We start from the raw sequence: 15,965 nt of genomic DNA on the forward strand, positions 1-15,965 counted from the left end.
CAGTTGTGGGCAGGCAACGCGCCGCTTGCTGACACCACCGCGGCTCGCGTTACGCCTTTGTTTTCCCTCGCCGCAGCTCAGATTTCGGAAACAACGAGCTACGTTTTCCTTTAGACGGCACTAACATACCACGTTAGTTTGGAAACAACATACACAGCTTCTGTTCGCGTAGCGGTCGTGCGGTTCCAGACTGAAGCGCCTAGAACCGATCGGCCACACCGGCCGGCATGGCTACACTCCATACAAATACTTTCAGAAACGACTTCCTGACACTTAAATCTATACTCGATGTTAACAAATTTTTCTTCTTCACAAACGCTTTCCTTGCCATTGCCAGTCTACATTTTATATCCTCTCTACTTCGATCATCATCAGTTATTTTGCTCCCCAAATAGCAAAACTCCTTTACAACTTTAAGTGTCTCATTTCTTAATCTAATTCCCTCAGCATCTCCCGACTTAATTCGACTACATTCCATTATCCTCGTTTTGCTTTTGTTGATGTTCATCTTATATCCTCCTTTCAAGACATTGTCCATTCCGTTCAACTGCTCTTCCTAGTCCTTTGCTGTCTCTGACAGAATTACAATGTCATCGGCGAACCTCAACGTTTTTATTTCTTCTCCAAGGATTTTAATACCTACTCCGAATTTTTCTTTTGTTTCCTTTACGGTTTGCTCAATATACAGATTGAATAACATCGGGGACAGGCTACAACCCTGTCTCACTCCCTTCCCAACCGCTGCTTCCCTTTTACACCCCTCGACTCTTATAACTGCCATCTGCTTTCTGTACAAATTGTAAATAGCCTTTCGCTCCCTGTATATTACCGCTGCCGCCTTTAGAATTTGAGATAGAGTATTCTAGTCAATTTTGTCGAAAGCTTTCTGTAAGTCTACAAATGCTAGAAACGTAGGTTTGCCTTTCCTTAATCTATTTTCTAAGATAAGTCCAATGGTCAATATTGCCCCACGTGTTCCAACGTTTCCGCGGAATCAAAACTGATCTTCCCCGAGGTCGGCTTCTATCAGTTTTTCCATTCGTCTGTAAAGAATTCGCGTTAGTATTTTGCAGCTGTGACTTTTTAAACTGATAGTTCGGTAATTTTCACATCTGTCAACACCTGCTTTCTTTGTGATTGGAATTATTATAGTCTTCTTGAAGTATGAGGGTATTTCGCCTGTCTCATACACTTAGCTCACCAGATGGTAGAGTTCTGTCAGGACTGGCTCTCCCAAGGCCGTCAGTAGTTCCAGTGGAATGTTGTCTACTCCCGGGCCCTTGTTTCGACTCAGGTCTTTTAGTGCTCTGTCAAACTCTTCACGCAGTATCATATCTCCCATTTCATCTTCATCTACATCTACATCCTCTTCCATTTCCATAATATTGTCCTCAACTTCATCGCCCTTGTATAGACTCTCTATATACTCCTTCCACCTTTCTGCTTTCCCTTCTTTCCTTAGAACTGGGTTTCCATCTGAGCTCTTGATATTCATGCAAGTGGTTCTCTTTTCTCGAAAGGTCTCTTTAATTTTCCTGTAGGCAGTATCTATCTTACCCCTCGTGAGATAAGCCTCTACATCCTTACATTTGTCCTCTAGCCATCCCTGCTTAGCCATTTCGCACTTTCTGTCGATCTCATTTTTGAAGGTTAAGTGATCAAAACCGCTTGGACCCACCGAGGCTGGAACCCTTGATCTCCGATACACACAGTCTGTCACGTGCAGACAGTGTCTGAGCCAGCCCTCGCTGCTGGGGTCGAGGAGTGGACCAGTGTGCATAATGTCAGTCTGTCCCTGTATTCATTAGGTTCGTACGCTTGCGTAGCCCCAGACACTAACACGCACTGGATAGGTCCGCTCGCACCGCACGTAAATGATTCGAATTATGATTGTGGAAGCATTTCGCGAGTAGGACAGATAGCCGTATTTAGTTCCCATACGCAAGACTGTGCGTCATTGTTGTAGGTTACATCGCAAACATGTTTGCGTTATCACAAAGGGTGAGGCACTGTTGATGGCGACTAGAACTTTACCATCGGCAGTACCCCCAGTGCTGTAACTACGCAAGCGTGCCAGAGAACGCTTCGTGCCAAATACCAATATCGGCGATTTTCTGTCCCATTCCGTTATGGTATTGAGCTAGGGAAAATTGATGTGTCCTAGTCTCTAATTTCTTATCCTCTGCATCTCTTATAATCTCACCAGCGCGTCTCATAATTAGTTACATGTGTCTCGAAACGTGACTTCAAACGTATGAGCAGTATTCTGTAAGTGGAGGGACTAGCGTCTTGCATACAGCTTCATTTACAAATGAACCGCACATTATCAGAATCGTGCCAAATGCCCAGTTCACCACTCCTCCTATTGATCTGATATGTGCGGCTCGTGTCAGTCGTTTGTTAGCGTCTCGCGGAAATATTTAAATGATGTGACGGGTTCTACAAATTTACCACTACTCTTGTAGTCTGATACCAGCCTCTCTCTCTCTCTCTCTCTCTCTCTCTCTCTCTCTCTCTCTCTCTCTCTCTCTCTCTCTCACACACACACACACACACTGCCATACTGCGAAGATCCATTTCCCATCCACTCTGGTGAAATCCCAACCAACAATACCGTATCAGATTAATTTGTTGCTCTGACAGTACTTAAAGTGTTTCATTTTGATAATGATTTGCAGCTGTCACGGGGTGTGTTTCATATTGTGTCAAAATTGATAACTCTTTTTGTAGTTTTATTTGTCCTCAAGACGTAAGGTAAGATTGCAAGAAACCTGAATTAAGTTCTACAGGTTTACTCATGAAGGCAGTCTTTCTATTCTTAAGTACGAATCTCCATGCTATCAACGGCTGCAACGTACGTGTCTCGCTTCCTGGCCCCTATTAAAGAAATTTCGTCATCACTGCTTAAGTTGGTACTTACTTGCACCTCGCAAGTACTTCTTTTTGCAGCCAGCTGATAAGCCTGTTCAGGCTGTGCTATTTGCAGATGACTTCTTTCCGCAAAGTACAGTGGGAATTTTTTCCCGTCCGGCGTGGCGAGAACGTTTGCAGCTGTCGGCGTGCCTCTGTATATTTGATTTGCGGTTTGCGGTGGTAGTGGGACTGCACCTGTTTACTTATTGAGGCTGCTTGTCAGCAGGCACATTTTGTCATTACACCTTCACTGGTGTTCTCACGGCCGTTGAAACACTTTCTTTCTGTTACTGAGTTATGTAGCATCTCGTTCTATATTTTTTTAAACAACATTTTCATATCCGTGTTGTGAGACATTTATAAAAAAAGCATTTAAGTAATGCACATACATCTAAATCTGCTTGTTCGTTATCGACCGAATACCTTAATGTCAGCTATTTTCGTAATCATTGCGATTTCCGGAAGCGTTAAAATATCGCGTAGCTGGAACAGGTTTTCGCGTTTGTTTCCCTCGACATCGCTTCCGAATACTCTCCCTAGATTTTTCCACGCATGTAACTCAGCACTGTGTTAGCGGTGCGACAGACGAACAGAATGTGATTTCTTTCTCCTTCTGTTATTAACGAAATAGTACGATGAATACTCTCTCCGTGGTAAACAAGAGGAAGTGGTATATCCATGACGCCCGGAGATCAGGGAAAAAGAAAATACTCTACCCACTTACGGTTGATCAGTCATCAGTGAAAGTTGTATAAACATTTTGACAGAGACCTTTACTAGGCGCAGTTTTGACCTCATTGTAAAGGAAATGTGCTATTTTAAGTAAAATACACGCATATTTTACTGTGCCTCAGCGTGTGCTGTGGTGATGTCGTTCATCAGAATTAGCTATCCTCTTGTGACGAATTCCATCACAGTACTCTGTGCAATCTGTTGTTCACTGACTCTGCACTGTGGCGTTTAATACTACAAACAGCGTGTTATAAGTGTACTTCACGATATTAAAATGGACAGGAAAATCTTGAAAGTTAGAGTTACGGAAAAAGGAGAATTTGCAATAAGAGGATAGCAAACTCATTTGAATAGAGTGGATGATTATTTCCATTTTCGTGGTAACAACAGACCAGCAAACGAAGTGAACCATCCCACAAATGTTACCATACTCTTTCTCCGAAAAGCACACGTAGAGTTTGCAATGGAAACTACGCATATCTTTATACTGCACGAAGTAATGGCCGCTATCGACAGGGGATCTCAAGTTGATTCCGTATTTCTAGATTTCCGGAAAGCTTTTGACATCGTTCCTCCCAAGCGACTTCTAATCAAGCTGTGGGCCTATGGGGTATCGTCTCAGCTGTGCGACTGGATTCGTGATTTCCTGTCAGGAAGGTCGCAGTTCATAGTAATAGACGGCAAATTATCGAGTAAAACTGAAGTGATATCAGGTGTTCCCCAGGGAAGCGTCCTGGGACCTCTGCTGTTCCTGATCTATATAAATGACCTGGGTGACAATCAGAGCAGTTCTCTTAGGTTGTTCGCAGATGATGCTGTAATTTACCGTCTAGTAAAGTCATCCGAAGACCAGTATCAGTTGCAAAGCGATTTAGAAAAGATTGCTGTATGGTGTGGCAGGTGGCAGTTGACGCTAAATAACGAAAAGTGAGAGAATTCACACGAGTTCCAAAAGAATTCCGTTGGAATATGATTACTCGATAAATAGTACAATTCTCAAGGCTGTTAATTCAACTAAGTACCTGGGTAATAAAATAACGAACAACTTCAGTTGGAAAGACCACATAGATAATATTGTGGGAAGGCCAACCAAAGGTTGCGTTTCATTGGCAGGACACTTAGAAGATGCAACAAGTCCACTAAAGAGACAGCTTCCACTACACTCGTTCGTCCTCTGTTAGAATATTGCTGCGAGGTGTGGGATACTTACCAGGTGGGATTGACTGAGGACATCGAAAGGGTGCAAAAAAGGGCAGCTCGTTTTGTATTATCACGTAATATGGGAGAGATTGTGGCAGATATGATACGCGAGTTGGGATGGAAGTCATTAAAGCAAAGACGTTTTTCGTCGCAGCGAGATCTATTTACGAAATTTCAGTCACCAACTTTCTCTTCCGAATGCGAAAATATTTTGTTGAGCCCAGCCTACATAGGTAGGAACGATCATCAAAATAAAATAAGAGAAATCAGAGCTCGAACAGAAAGATTTAGGTATTCGTTTTTCCCGCGCGCCGTTCGGGAGTGGAATGGTAGAGAGATAGTATGATTGTGGTTCGATGAACCCTCTGCCAAGCACTTAAATGTGAATTGCAGAGTAGTCATGTATATGTAGATGTATACTGCGATTCTTGCCTAATGATGAGGTGACACCTCGAAATGTGTTGTCCAACTAAAATAATTTGAGAGCGGTAAGGAACAGTATCGGTCTTAAAAAAAAAATTGTTTAAAAATGCCAACAAACGGCCACTACCTATAAACAGTTAATATGGCAATAAACAGTGAATATTTTAATGTGATGTGGCCACCTTACTTGCAGGTTTGTCGTGAATATATTGTGACGACTGAAGAAATGGACTAGGCAGCTGGAGCCATTGTGGCGAACGTGGGGTGCTCGCCCCCTGCCCCAGGCCCCAGGATGACGTGGCCAGTAATGCCACTTCACTACCGTATTGTTCTCCCCACCGCCGCCGAATTAGCATGTGCTCCCTCTAATTCCCAATATTATAAATCGCGCGCCACGTAAAGATCCTGTTAGTCATCACCAAATGCCGCACCCCCGCCACCGAGCGCTCTCAGCTAAATGAAGCCGTCCGGAGAAATGGAAAGGTTTAGGAGTGCTCCGTGCTCTGGGGGTGACTGCTCTCACAGGCTTCACTTCCCGGAGGCATCTCTGGAGAGGGGTCCACTAGTCAGGTACAAACCGACTCATCTGCTGTATAAAACGTTGCTTCGTTAAATATGTATAAACTTTAGAGCTTCCACCCGCCCGGATAGCCGCGTGTGTTGGCAAGCCGCTTCCGCGATTCGGGAAGGTCCGCCAGCCCCGGAAGGAATCAGCCCGACGGATTAACGAGTGTCGATGTGCCGGCCAGGATGCATGTGGTCACACGGACCGCGCATCCGAACGTTGAGCGTTGAGCGTGCCGAGCTTCTGACGTCATAGCGTGGAACAGCACGTTCGGGAGTCTTTCCGAACGTGCAGAGCAATATCTGGCGTGTCAGATATTCTGAGCGTGCGTCTGAGCGTTGACCAATGAAATGGCACAACGCTATTCGCGTCACACGCACGTCGTCTCCCTTCAGTACAGAGTTGTGAGGCGCCATATTGGCATTCATTTCAAGCCTATATGTATATATGCCGTTTCTGAGTACCAGCAAATTGAGAATCACTGGAAAACCCGTTGTTAGTTGTGTGATTGGTTCCAATAAAATAATGAGAAACATCATATTCGTGGCAAAAGAATTATTGTAACTTGCGTATTATAGGAGTAGGCTATTTGAAGCCAGCGACACACTGAAGATCCACCCAAAACGCATTGTTTTTGGTACAATTTGTTATAATTAAATTTCAGTTAATAACATATTTACGGTGAAGGTTTTCTGCAGGACCTAACAGACTATGATTAGACCGTAGGGGTCGGTTATTGGTGTAGCGTAATGAGTAGCGCCACTGTAAGGAATGAGTTGTTCGTTGGGCCGGTGGTTCGCCTATTGCCACTTCCAAATTTTGTTCCTAACATTCGTGTTTTTATTAGGTTCTGATACTTTATTATTAGTTTAATATAAGTATATACTATAATATTTGATGTTATGTAAATATAAGTTCACCTTTTTTTGAGGGCTGACTTTGTTCGATTGGCTTAATCTACAGGACAGCTTGCGCTACTTGTATAAATATATTTTGCTCCTTTTTCTTTTACGCTTCGTAATTGACATGTTGCAAAGATTCTGCTACTGGGTAGGAACAGTGATCAAGTAAGACTGACCTTGGGGTTTTACTAAAATGTGTGAATGATGAAATAATGTTTGTCTTACGCGGAGAAGTATTCCAAATTTGTACCGCACTGTTTGTAATGGAACTTTTATGAGCCTGTGTCCTTATTGATTGGACATGGTAGTTTCCTTTTCGTGGACGATGGAGGAAATGTGCGTTTTAATAGAGCTAACGTGGTAATTTTACGCGCTCCCGTTGAGTGAACAATGTGATTTACGAACTAGAAACATCCCTCAACTGCCGCTGGAGTGCGTTGCCATCGCATGTTCCACGTTGGGGCCCACGTACTATATGCACAAGTCGCATCGCTCCTGAGCGTTCAGCAGCACGTTGAACGTGGCGCTCAACGTTAACCTTCGGCAACACGGGCCGTGTACCGACGGCTTTAGGAGTTTAGCCACACCCTACTAGGTGAACGCCGGGCTGTACTTATGTCCGCCTTCAGATACACGATTAGCAAACATTCATAAAACCGTTCGCACAGTTTCACACGGTTAACACATACTACGCAGACAGTTGGGACACACAAATTCCGTCCGGAGAGGGGGGAGGGGCGGGGGGGTAAAGACGTGGTGACAGGAAGGGCACCGGCCACCCGCTAACGTTAACAAATCCGATTATAACCATGCCGAGATATCGTGTAGGCCTGGGGTGAAGGTAAAAGAAAACGAAGAGATGGACACTTTCGACAGTACAGATATCACTGCGTTGTCTTGGGAGTCGAGTGTTCACCAGAGGTGAACGTAACGTAATGCGTGTGACGTTGAAGCGTGATAGGACCTATCCCGTCACCCGTGTACATAAAACCTCTGTACGATAGACTGTTTCCAAGTAGAGTTTTCGTTACGGGAAATCGTCGTAAACGAATAACACTTAACATTCAATAATCATTCATATTATCGTAAAAATTACAACAATTAAAAAGTCAAGAATGATGAGGTATTTCCAAAAGCCGCATAGTTGTATGAAGGTGCTTTATTCGCAATGCCGTAAAGGGAGGGGGATGATTGAAGGGGGATTCAGAATAACTTGGCCGGAATTTCCAAGTGATGCGATGAAGAGTAGAGTGTGGATAGATGAAAGGTTATCCGGATGCATAGGAGAAATATTCCTGTGATGTACGAATCCAGTATTAACTGTATGCTGCATAACTCATTCGCTTGGACTAAATACAGTGCCGCAATGGGATGAAATGGAACCGAGCACGTAAGATCAGTTGTACAGAAGACGAATATCCAACTGCGGTTTATTGGGAAAGTGTTGCGTACCTATTAAGGACACCTCGTTTAGACCGCATGTGCGACTGGTTCCTGATACTGCTGAAATGTACTAGATTTCTGTCAGGTCAGATTAAAGGAATATGTCGAAGAATTCATAGGCGTGCTGCTAAATTTGTTACCGGTCGGTTCGACCAGTACGAGGTTACAGACGTGGTTCGTAATCTTAGATGAGAATCTCTGTAAGGAAGGCAAATATCTTTTCGCGAAGCACTCTTGAGGGAGTTCAAACAAGTAGGGTTTGAAAAAAGATTCTACTGCCTCCATCGCTGATCTCGACCAAGGACAAAATCAGGGCGATTACAGCTCGTAAAAAAATCGTTTGTGTTTCGCTCGATTTGCGAGTGGGACAGGAAAGGGAATGTGCAGTATGTATGTGTATGTTGATCCAGGGAAGGACCTGACTGTCAAGGAGATGAATTTCACAGATGTGGCACTTTCATCCAGAGATCGGATCGGCACCAACGATGAGAAGACGTCGTAAGCGCTTTCATCCCTGTCACGATTCATAATACGGGACATACTCCCCTCTAGTTCTCAGTACCAAGAGCCAGTTTCGACGCATCGATGGATGTATAACCCGTATCTCTATTAAAGTTGTTGAACCACATTGAGATTCCCACGTGCTATTTGATGACAGTCTCAATAATTAGAAGCGTGGGCTAGGACAAGTGACTATGAGTGTCGGTAGGGCTGTGTTTGACCACCGCTGATTTTCCTAGACTTCTTCACTCGAGGTGCCGTTGGAAAGCGTTTCACATAGACTGTCCAAGTAACTACTTCCAAATGTTAGAAATACCTGGAATGTTAAGGCCATGACTATCCTGTTTCGTTTCATGTTCAACAGTGTTCAGCAGAGCTCTCATCTGGACAGAATGATAACTTCCTGTTGAGGTACGTGTCTCAGTAGGTCGGTTTATGACACAGTGGCCGAGCCGAGCGACTGGTTCCCGCTGGACTAGGACGTAAAGATGGGCAGCTATCCTACCTTCTCCATTTCCACTGTTCACTTAATGTCGGAATGTAAACTATTCGTGTGATGACTGAACTGCTCCAATGTCTCTCAGTAGTGATCCCATGTCGAAAAGGTTTCATCAACACAGTGAACATACCTTAAACATTACTCCTCACCTACACCCCCAAATGGCCATCCTGCTATTCAGCAGATATGTGATGGTAGGAAAGACTTTCACTGGAATACATTCTGAAGTTATTGCGTATAAAAGATGGATGATTGCTACGACTTGTTCAGAAACCATACTGCAGTTAGGAGTCGAAATAGACGAAAGCGAAGCAGTATTTGAGAAACGAGTGAGACAAGGTTGTAGCCCCATGATATTCAGTCTCTACATAGAGCAAACTATCGCAGGAACCAAAGAAAAAATTCTGGAAAGTAATTAAAGTCTAGAAAAAAGAACTGACAACTTTCGAGGTTTCCGATGATATGGTAATTCTGTCAGATGTGTGAACTGAAATGCCTTCGTGTTTTTAGAAAACACACAACCAACTACATACTTTTTGAGTCAGTCAGCGTACACTTACTTTCCGAAGGACTGAAAGTACTTTCCAACTGCCTAACTCTCGAACACTCAGTAACAATGGGCTATTCGGAGGCAGTGAAAAAGCTCCAGTTTTAGAAGGATGAAAAATGAATTCGTCCGTATCGTTTTCAGTGGTACGGTCCTTGCTGTTGCCTTATTCGATTTATGAAAACGTCAATCTGGATGTCGAAACCGATATTTGAAGCAGTGTGCCGGCCGGGGTGGCCGAGCGGTTCCAGGCGCTACAGTCTGGAACCGCGTGACCGCTACGGTCGCAGCTTCGAATCCTGCTTCGGGCATGGATGTGTGTGATGTCCTTAGGTTAGTTAGGTTTAAGTAGTTCTAAGTTCTAGGCGACTGATGACCTCAGCAGTTAAGTCCCATAGTGCTCGGAGCCACTTGAAGCCATTTTTGAAGCAGTGTCTTCCAGATTGTGAGTCGCTGTCTTGACCAATGCGACACCACCCTCGGCTGCGCAGTGCTAATGCAAAGTAAAGTGAAGTATGCCTGAAAATCTTGTTGCCAACCGAAGAAATGTAAGAGTGTGCGAGGAAAACATCGCCCAAAGTGCCAAGTTGCAATAAAACCTTTTTAAACAAAGGTTAATAATCGACCAAATATGGATCGGAGCAGGTTCACTAAAACAGTGAGATGTTGAATGTAGCCCTTGGACAGTCGGTTCCAGTAAACACATAATGAAACCTAAGATGAAGTAAGTCAACTCGCGCTCTCATGTGTCATAACTGTGATGAAACATGTTCGCCTAAAGGTAAGTATATTAATATTTGACAGCTAGTACTCATACATTAACACAGCTTACTATCCATGATATTTGTAATTCTTAACGTTTTGTTCTCAATTACTACTGTTTATGTAATTTTCCGTAATTTGTGGAAACCAGTGTGTTCTTAGAATTGGTACAAGGTATAGCTTATTTACAAAGTACGTCGCTTACAATGCGATCGTTTAGCAGAGAATTTCAACAGGTCATATCGGTGACAGGTTCTCTTGGTCACCACGAAACTTTACATTGATGTCAGCTGCAGAGTAGACAACTTTAAAGTTGGCTAAGTTGGAAGCCTGTAGTATTTAATTTCTCTTGCATCCCTTAAAAAGATAGTTTTTGCTTGTGTTAATCACAAGAAACTTTCGCCACTAATTTGAAGCAAAATTATATGCTGCCAGATGTCGAGAACACTCTCGTAATAAAAGAAGTGCGCCGAAAGCTAACTAGTAAAATGGGTCGCAGTGACATTTCTGATTGGGTAAATGATGACTCCCTCATACGTCTTCGTATAACGTCTTATTATGTTCGAGTTGATGCTGATGTACAGTAATTTAATGAAGGGTTTGAGGAGCAGATTAAGATGGATTACGGAAGGATGGTAAGAGAAATAGTGTCCTTTTCGCTACTTACGCGATTTAGGGATATCACTGATGGCTGGACCAGGATTACGTTAAAATGAGGAAATAAGTTACATATTTATGTCCACAAGTGCTAGTTGTAAGTGTTCATTTTAGAGCTGGGCTTTGTGTATTGCTGATATTTTGCTCCCCCCGCCCCCCCTACCCCCCCGCCCCCCTCCCCCCCCCTCCCCCCCCGGCCAGTAAAGCAAATACTCTGAAATGTTTTTCATTCTTTCCTCTCCCGAATCGATTTTAGTTCCTTGACGATGCATATTTTTTGTATTGTTCTTCACATCTCGGATGCTACCGATAACGTGGAAGGGAAAGGGAATGATATGCTCCGTCGTCTATAGAGGCTTGCAGATAGCCGAAAAGCGCTACTGTGCACATTCAGAATAATATATTTAGAGGCTGGTTTTTACTCATTGCACTGAAATGGCGAATTTATACATGGTTTTTCAATACTGTTCAATGTTTCGCGTAGCAGTTGAAGGGTCAGTGTGTGTAATTGGCGAGTTTGCCCTCTTATTACTTCTCAGTCTGTGCCCCGCAATTAATAAAAGAATTTGTATTAACTCCAGCCCTGTGTTATATTGTATGACCGAGAGACGATGCGTAGTGATGAAGACAGATTTTGGTTTTATGTACTCCGTCGTCAACGGGACGCCGAGCATATTCTCGTCGTCGACAGTCGCTCCTGTTCTCTTTTTCACTATATTTACGTGGGGTATGCAGTAAGTCGTCTGGTAGGAGAAACTTAAAAAACCTGCTCGCGCGATACGCCGTTTCCCGCATTTTACGTTTGTTGCACGAGTTTCTGGCCGAGTCGAGCTTTCGTCGTGTAGAGATACGGCGAAACTCAATTTCATTTGGATGAAGTTTGAGAGCAGACTGGCTTCAATCTCCGGAAGCCTCAGCATTTGCCGCGCATTCTCTTATACGTGCCGTAATTAACAGTTTGGCCAGCAGTAATCGAGTAAGTAAAGCAGGCGAGGGCGGCAGAGCGCGACGAGCAAAACTTGAAAATAACTCGTGTTGGGGAGTAATAAGAAGAGCCGCCCTTGTATTGCAGTATCTGCCTCTCCCTTTCTTCCCCTTCCCTTCCCTTCCCTTCCTCTTCCTTTTATCGCTGTCTCGGAATTAAAATAACGGAAGTTGTCAGGCGAGCTAAAATGAAGTCTGTAGGGCTGGTCGTTATGAACCTCTGCGGCGTGTCCTCTCGTGTCGAGAATGATTTGATAATTTATGCTGAATGGAGTGGGGCATGGCTTCCTCTCGACTAGGACTCTACACAAGGTGATTGCATGGTGCGACATGTTACCCTGCCAGTGTCCAACTATTCTTTGTTGGACAGTCTCTCCCTGTTTTAATTGGCAGCAGTTTTCTCTAGAAAACCCTGCCGTTGATTATTGACTCAATAAACACATTTCTATTAGTTACTGTGTATGGTCTGATTTTCATCGACTGTATATCTTCAGCAGTTAATATGTTTTCTAGGCCTCTCATGAAATGCATAAGTAATCGATCTGTTTACTTACCCTTCTGGAATTCATTCATTTTGGGTTTCCATAAAACAGTGCACTTATTTTTCTGTCTCACCATCTGTAACCTCCTCTAGGTCCATTGAAATCTCTAGCTTTCACAGTCCTTCGACATGCCTGGTCGCAGCAGTATTCTGAATGGAACGTACTCAAATATTCCAGAACAGATAGGTACTCTGCTTTCATTACTGTGCGCTAGAGTTGTTATTTTGCTGTACTTGCAACTTCTTTTCATATGTAGCAGTGCTGAAACGTTCTTGATTTTATTTGACCTGTCGTTTTCTTATCCATGAAATTAGATTATCTCTTTCAAATACTTAACTATCATTACAAACAGGTGCAGGAAACCAAGTAACTGAATAATAATCTCAGTGTTTTGCATGAAAAAGGGGTGACGCGCCGACTTGAGTTCGCTCTGGGTTTCTTTCTCTACGGAAATGGAAGTGGTGCAATTTTAGCAACGAAGACGTTCTAAGCTGTGTCGAGGATCGAGGGGCTGCAGGTGAGACAGTAACTCCGGGCTTGTTCGAGGGCCGTGCTGAAAAGTAATGCATCCATTAGTTACTAACTGCGGCGTGCAACACTTTATTCAACATGTAAATGTCACTACAGTTATTCGAATTTAGGTTGTGACATTTTACCATCCTTGGCAATGATGCGCAGACGAATAGCAAAATCCTGCAGCATGACGCGCTGAAGTGTCGGAACATTGACACTGTCGCTGACCTCCTGAATAGCTGTTTTCAGGTCAGCAACGGTTTCGAGGCTATTGCTGTACACCTTATATTTAATGTAGCCCCACAAAAAGGAGTCGCATGTGTTCAGATTCGGAGAATCTGGCGGCCAATCGAGTGGTCTGTGGGTACCCCAGAGCCAGAATACGCTCCTCCAGGAAATCAAACACTCTCCTGCTTAGATGGGGTCGAGTTATGTCTTGCATGAACGACATCTTCTCGAAATCAGGGTCACTTTGGATGATGGGGATAAAATCATCTTCCGAAACCTTAACGTACCTTTCGGTAGTCACCGTGCCATCGAGGAATATCGCGCCGATCATTCCTTGACTGGACATTGACCACCACACAGTCACCCGTTGAGGATGAAACAGGTAGCGAAATGCGAATTCTCAGTTACCCGAATGCGCCAGTTTTGCTTATTGACGAACCCATTCAAATGAAAGTGTGCTTCGTCGCTAAACCAAACCATGGCCGTGCATATTTATTCCCATCATGCCCCGCAGCCAATCGTGCAGGTTGAACTTCCTAACGCTAGCCGTTCAGACGTTATGACGATTTTATTTCATATAGTTCAATAATTGTTACCCTGTATGTGAAAATTCTTAAATCTTTTTAAACAAGACAAACCCTATTAACATTCTACGGCTTTGTTCTTCGTGTCTATATATTTGTTTCTCTACATGGTTACCCTGGTGACTAACACATTTCTCCTAACGAGAGACCAGTTTATTGAAACTGTCTCTATAGAATACTTGACTTTGCCGGCCGGTGTGGCCGTGCGGTTCGAGGCGCTTCAGTCTGGAACCGCGTGACCGCTACGGTCGCAGGTTCGAATCCTGCTTCGGGCATGGATGTGAGTGATGTTCTTAGGTTAGTTAGGTTTAAGTAGTTCTAAGTTCTAGGGGACTGATGACCACAGATGTTAAGTCCCATAGTGCTCAGAGCCATTTGAACCAATATTTGACTTTGTTGGCGGAGCCACAATGTCACCTCTGTTTGCACTTCATCTGTATCGAAGTGAAGTCCTCGAAGGTGTTCTTTAAGTTTTGGAAACAGATGAAAATCTGATGGGGGCCAAGTCGGCAGTTTCTGCAGCGTGATCGATGACAGAGAGTGGACCCAAGGCGTCGAATTCTGCAGATGTCGCAGCTGTCGTGTGTCGTGCTCAAGCAGAGGGTCCTCTGTGTGTGACCGAACTCTTCTGAGTTACAAACTATATTACAGCACGCTGTTGTCATGCGCCGACATCGTTACGTTACACACGCTACATTTCGGAGGCCTGTAGTGGCAGTGGGAAAGTTGACGGAGTAATATGCATTACATATAATACCTCTACCAACATTAGAACAGAATTTTAAAAAAATGGGAGGCATTACTTTTCAGCATGCCCTCGTAATTCACATACTAAATCTTTTCTTATCCAGCTTAGAGTCACTGAAATTTCAGTGTTGTCCAGCACTCAGCTGTCTCCACGTGAAGATGACAACTAAACCCGTTGCTAAAATATCTGGTATAGCCAATGACTTTATGTGTCTGAGTACTAGCTAAGACCATATCCTACAAATTTGCCGAAAAAGTTTTCGGCTACATTTGTGTTCGCATTGTATAGGCGCGGAAAGCAAAAAAATGTGGCTCGAATTTTCAGATTAGCCCTTCATGTAGACTTTCCCACTCACTGTAACTTCGTATCCATTCTTTCTGCGTTCATGCCTCGCACATTCAATGTGAAAAGCATCGTGTTTGTTTCTATGCCATACTGTCTCTACACGAGCAAGCTACGTTACCTCCTGCTAAATTTTCGCAGCAGCTTTCGAAACTTTATACGACGTGGATGTACGCTCTGTCCAGTGTGCGCTACGTTCATTTTATTGTGCAGGGTAGTTATGAACACAAAATGTTGCGTATATAGTTCGAAATCACTGGTAAGAAAGACTAAATATTTGAGAGGTACCGTCCGCAGCTCGTGGTCGTGCGGTAGCGTTCTCGCTTCCCACGCCCGGGTTCCCGGGTTCGATTCCCGGCGGGGTCAGGGATTTTCTCTGCCTCGTGATGACTGGGTGTTGTGTGATGTCCTTAGGTTAGTTAGGTTTAAGTAGTTCTAGGGGACTGATGACCATAGATGTTAAGTCCCATAGTGCTCAGAGCCATTTGAGAGGTACGAATAGTTACCACTGATGTCGGACACACTGCGCCAAACTAAACATAGACAAAGCTGCTGGTACAAACTTAGAAACCGAGGCAAGTTGTTCGCAACTGGAGGACGTATAGCCGTGATTCGAAAAAGAAACTGTTTGTCTGTTAAAATGTTTCTCATTGATTCAGACAAGCAAGTTACCCAAACTAACATTCGTTTATAGTCAGTTCTTTCAACAGTGCAAATGGAATTTTAGGTCTTTCCCGTAAACAGTTGTTCAGAAGCGCGAGAATCGTAACGGTGTAGAAATGCGCCACGAAATGCGCGGAGTCGTATTCCGTAATTAACTGCGCTTCTGTGACGGAGGTAGTGTCACTGTGCATTATTCGTAGCCGATGAGATGGCATCG

At 43.9% G+C, this 15,965-nt stretch overlaps 1 protein-coding gene across 1 annotated transcript in view; it reads left to right on the forward strand.

The window, feature by feature from the left end:
- Positions 1 to 15,965, forward strand: part of LOC124556427 (latrophilin Cirl) — a 799,014-nt gene that overhangs the window by 369,370 nt on the left and 413,679 nt on the right. The gene's annotated exons all lie outside the window — the stretch shown is intronic.

This window comes from Schistocerca americana, chromosome X (assembly GCF_021461395.2).
Source record: "Schistocerca americana isolate TAMUIC-IGC-003095 chromosome X, iqSchAmer2.1, whole genome shotgun sequence".
NCBI classification, from domain to species: Eukaryota; Metazoa; Arthropoda; class Insecta; order Orthoptera; family Acrididae; genus Schistocerca; species Schistocerca americana.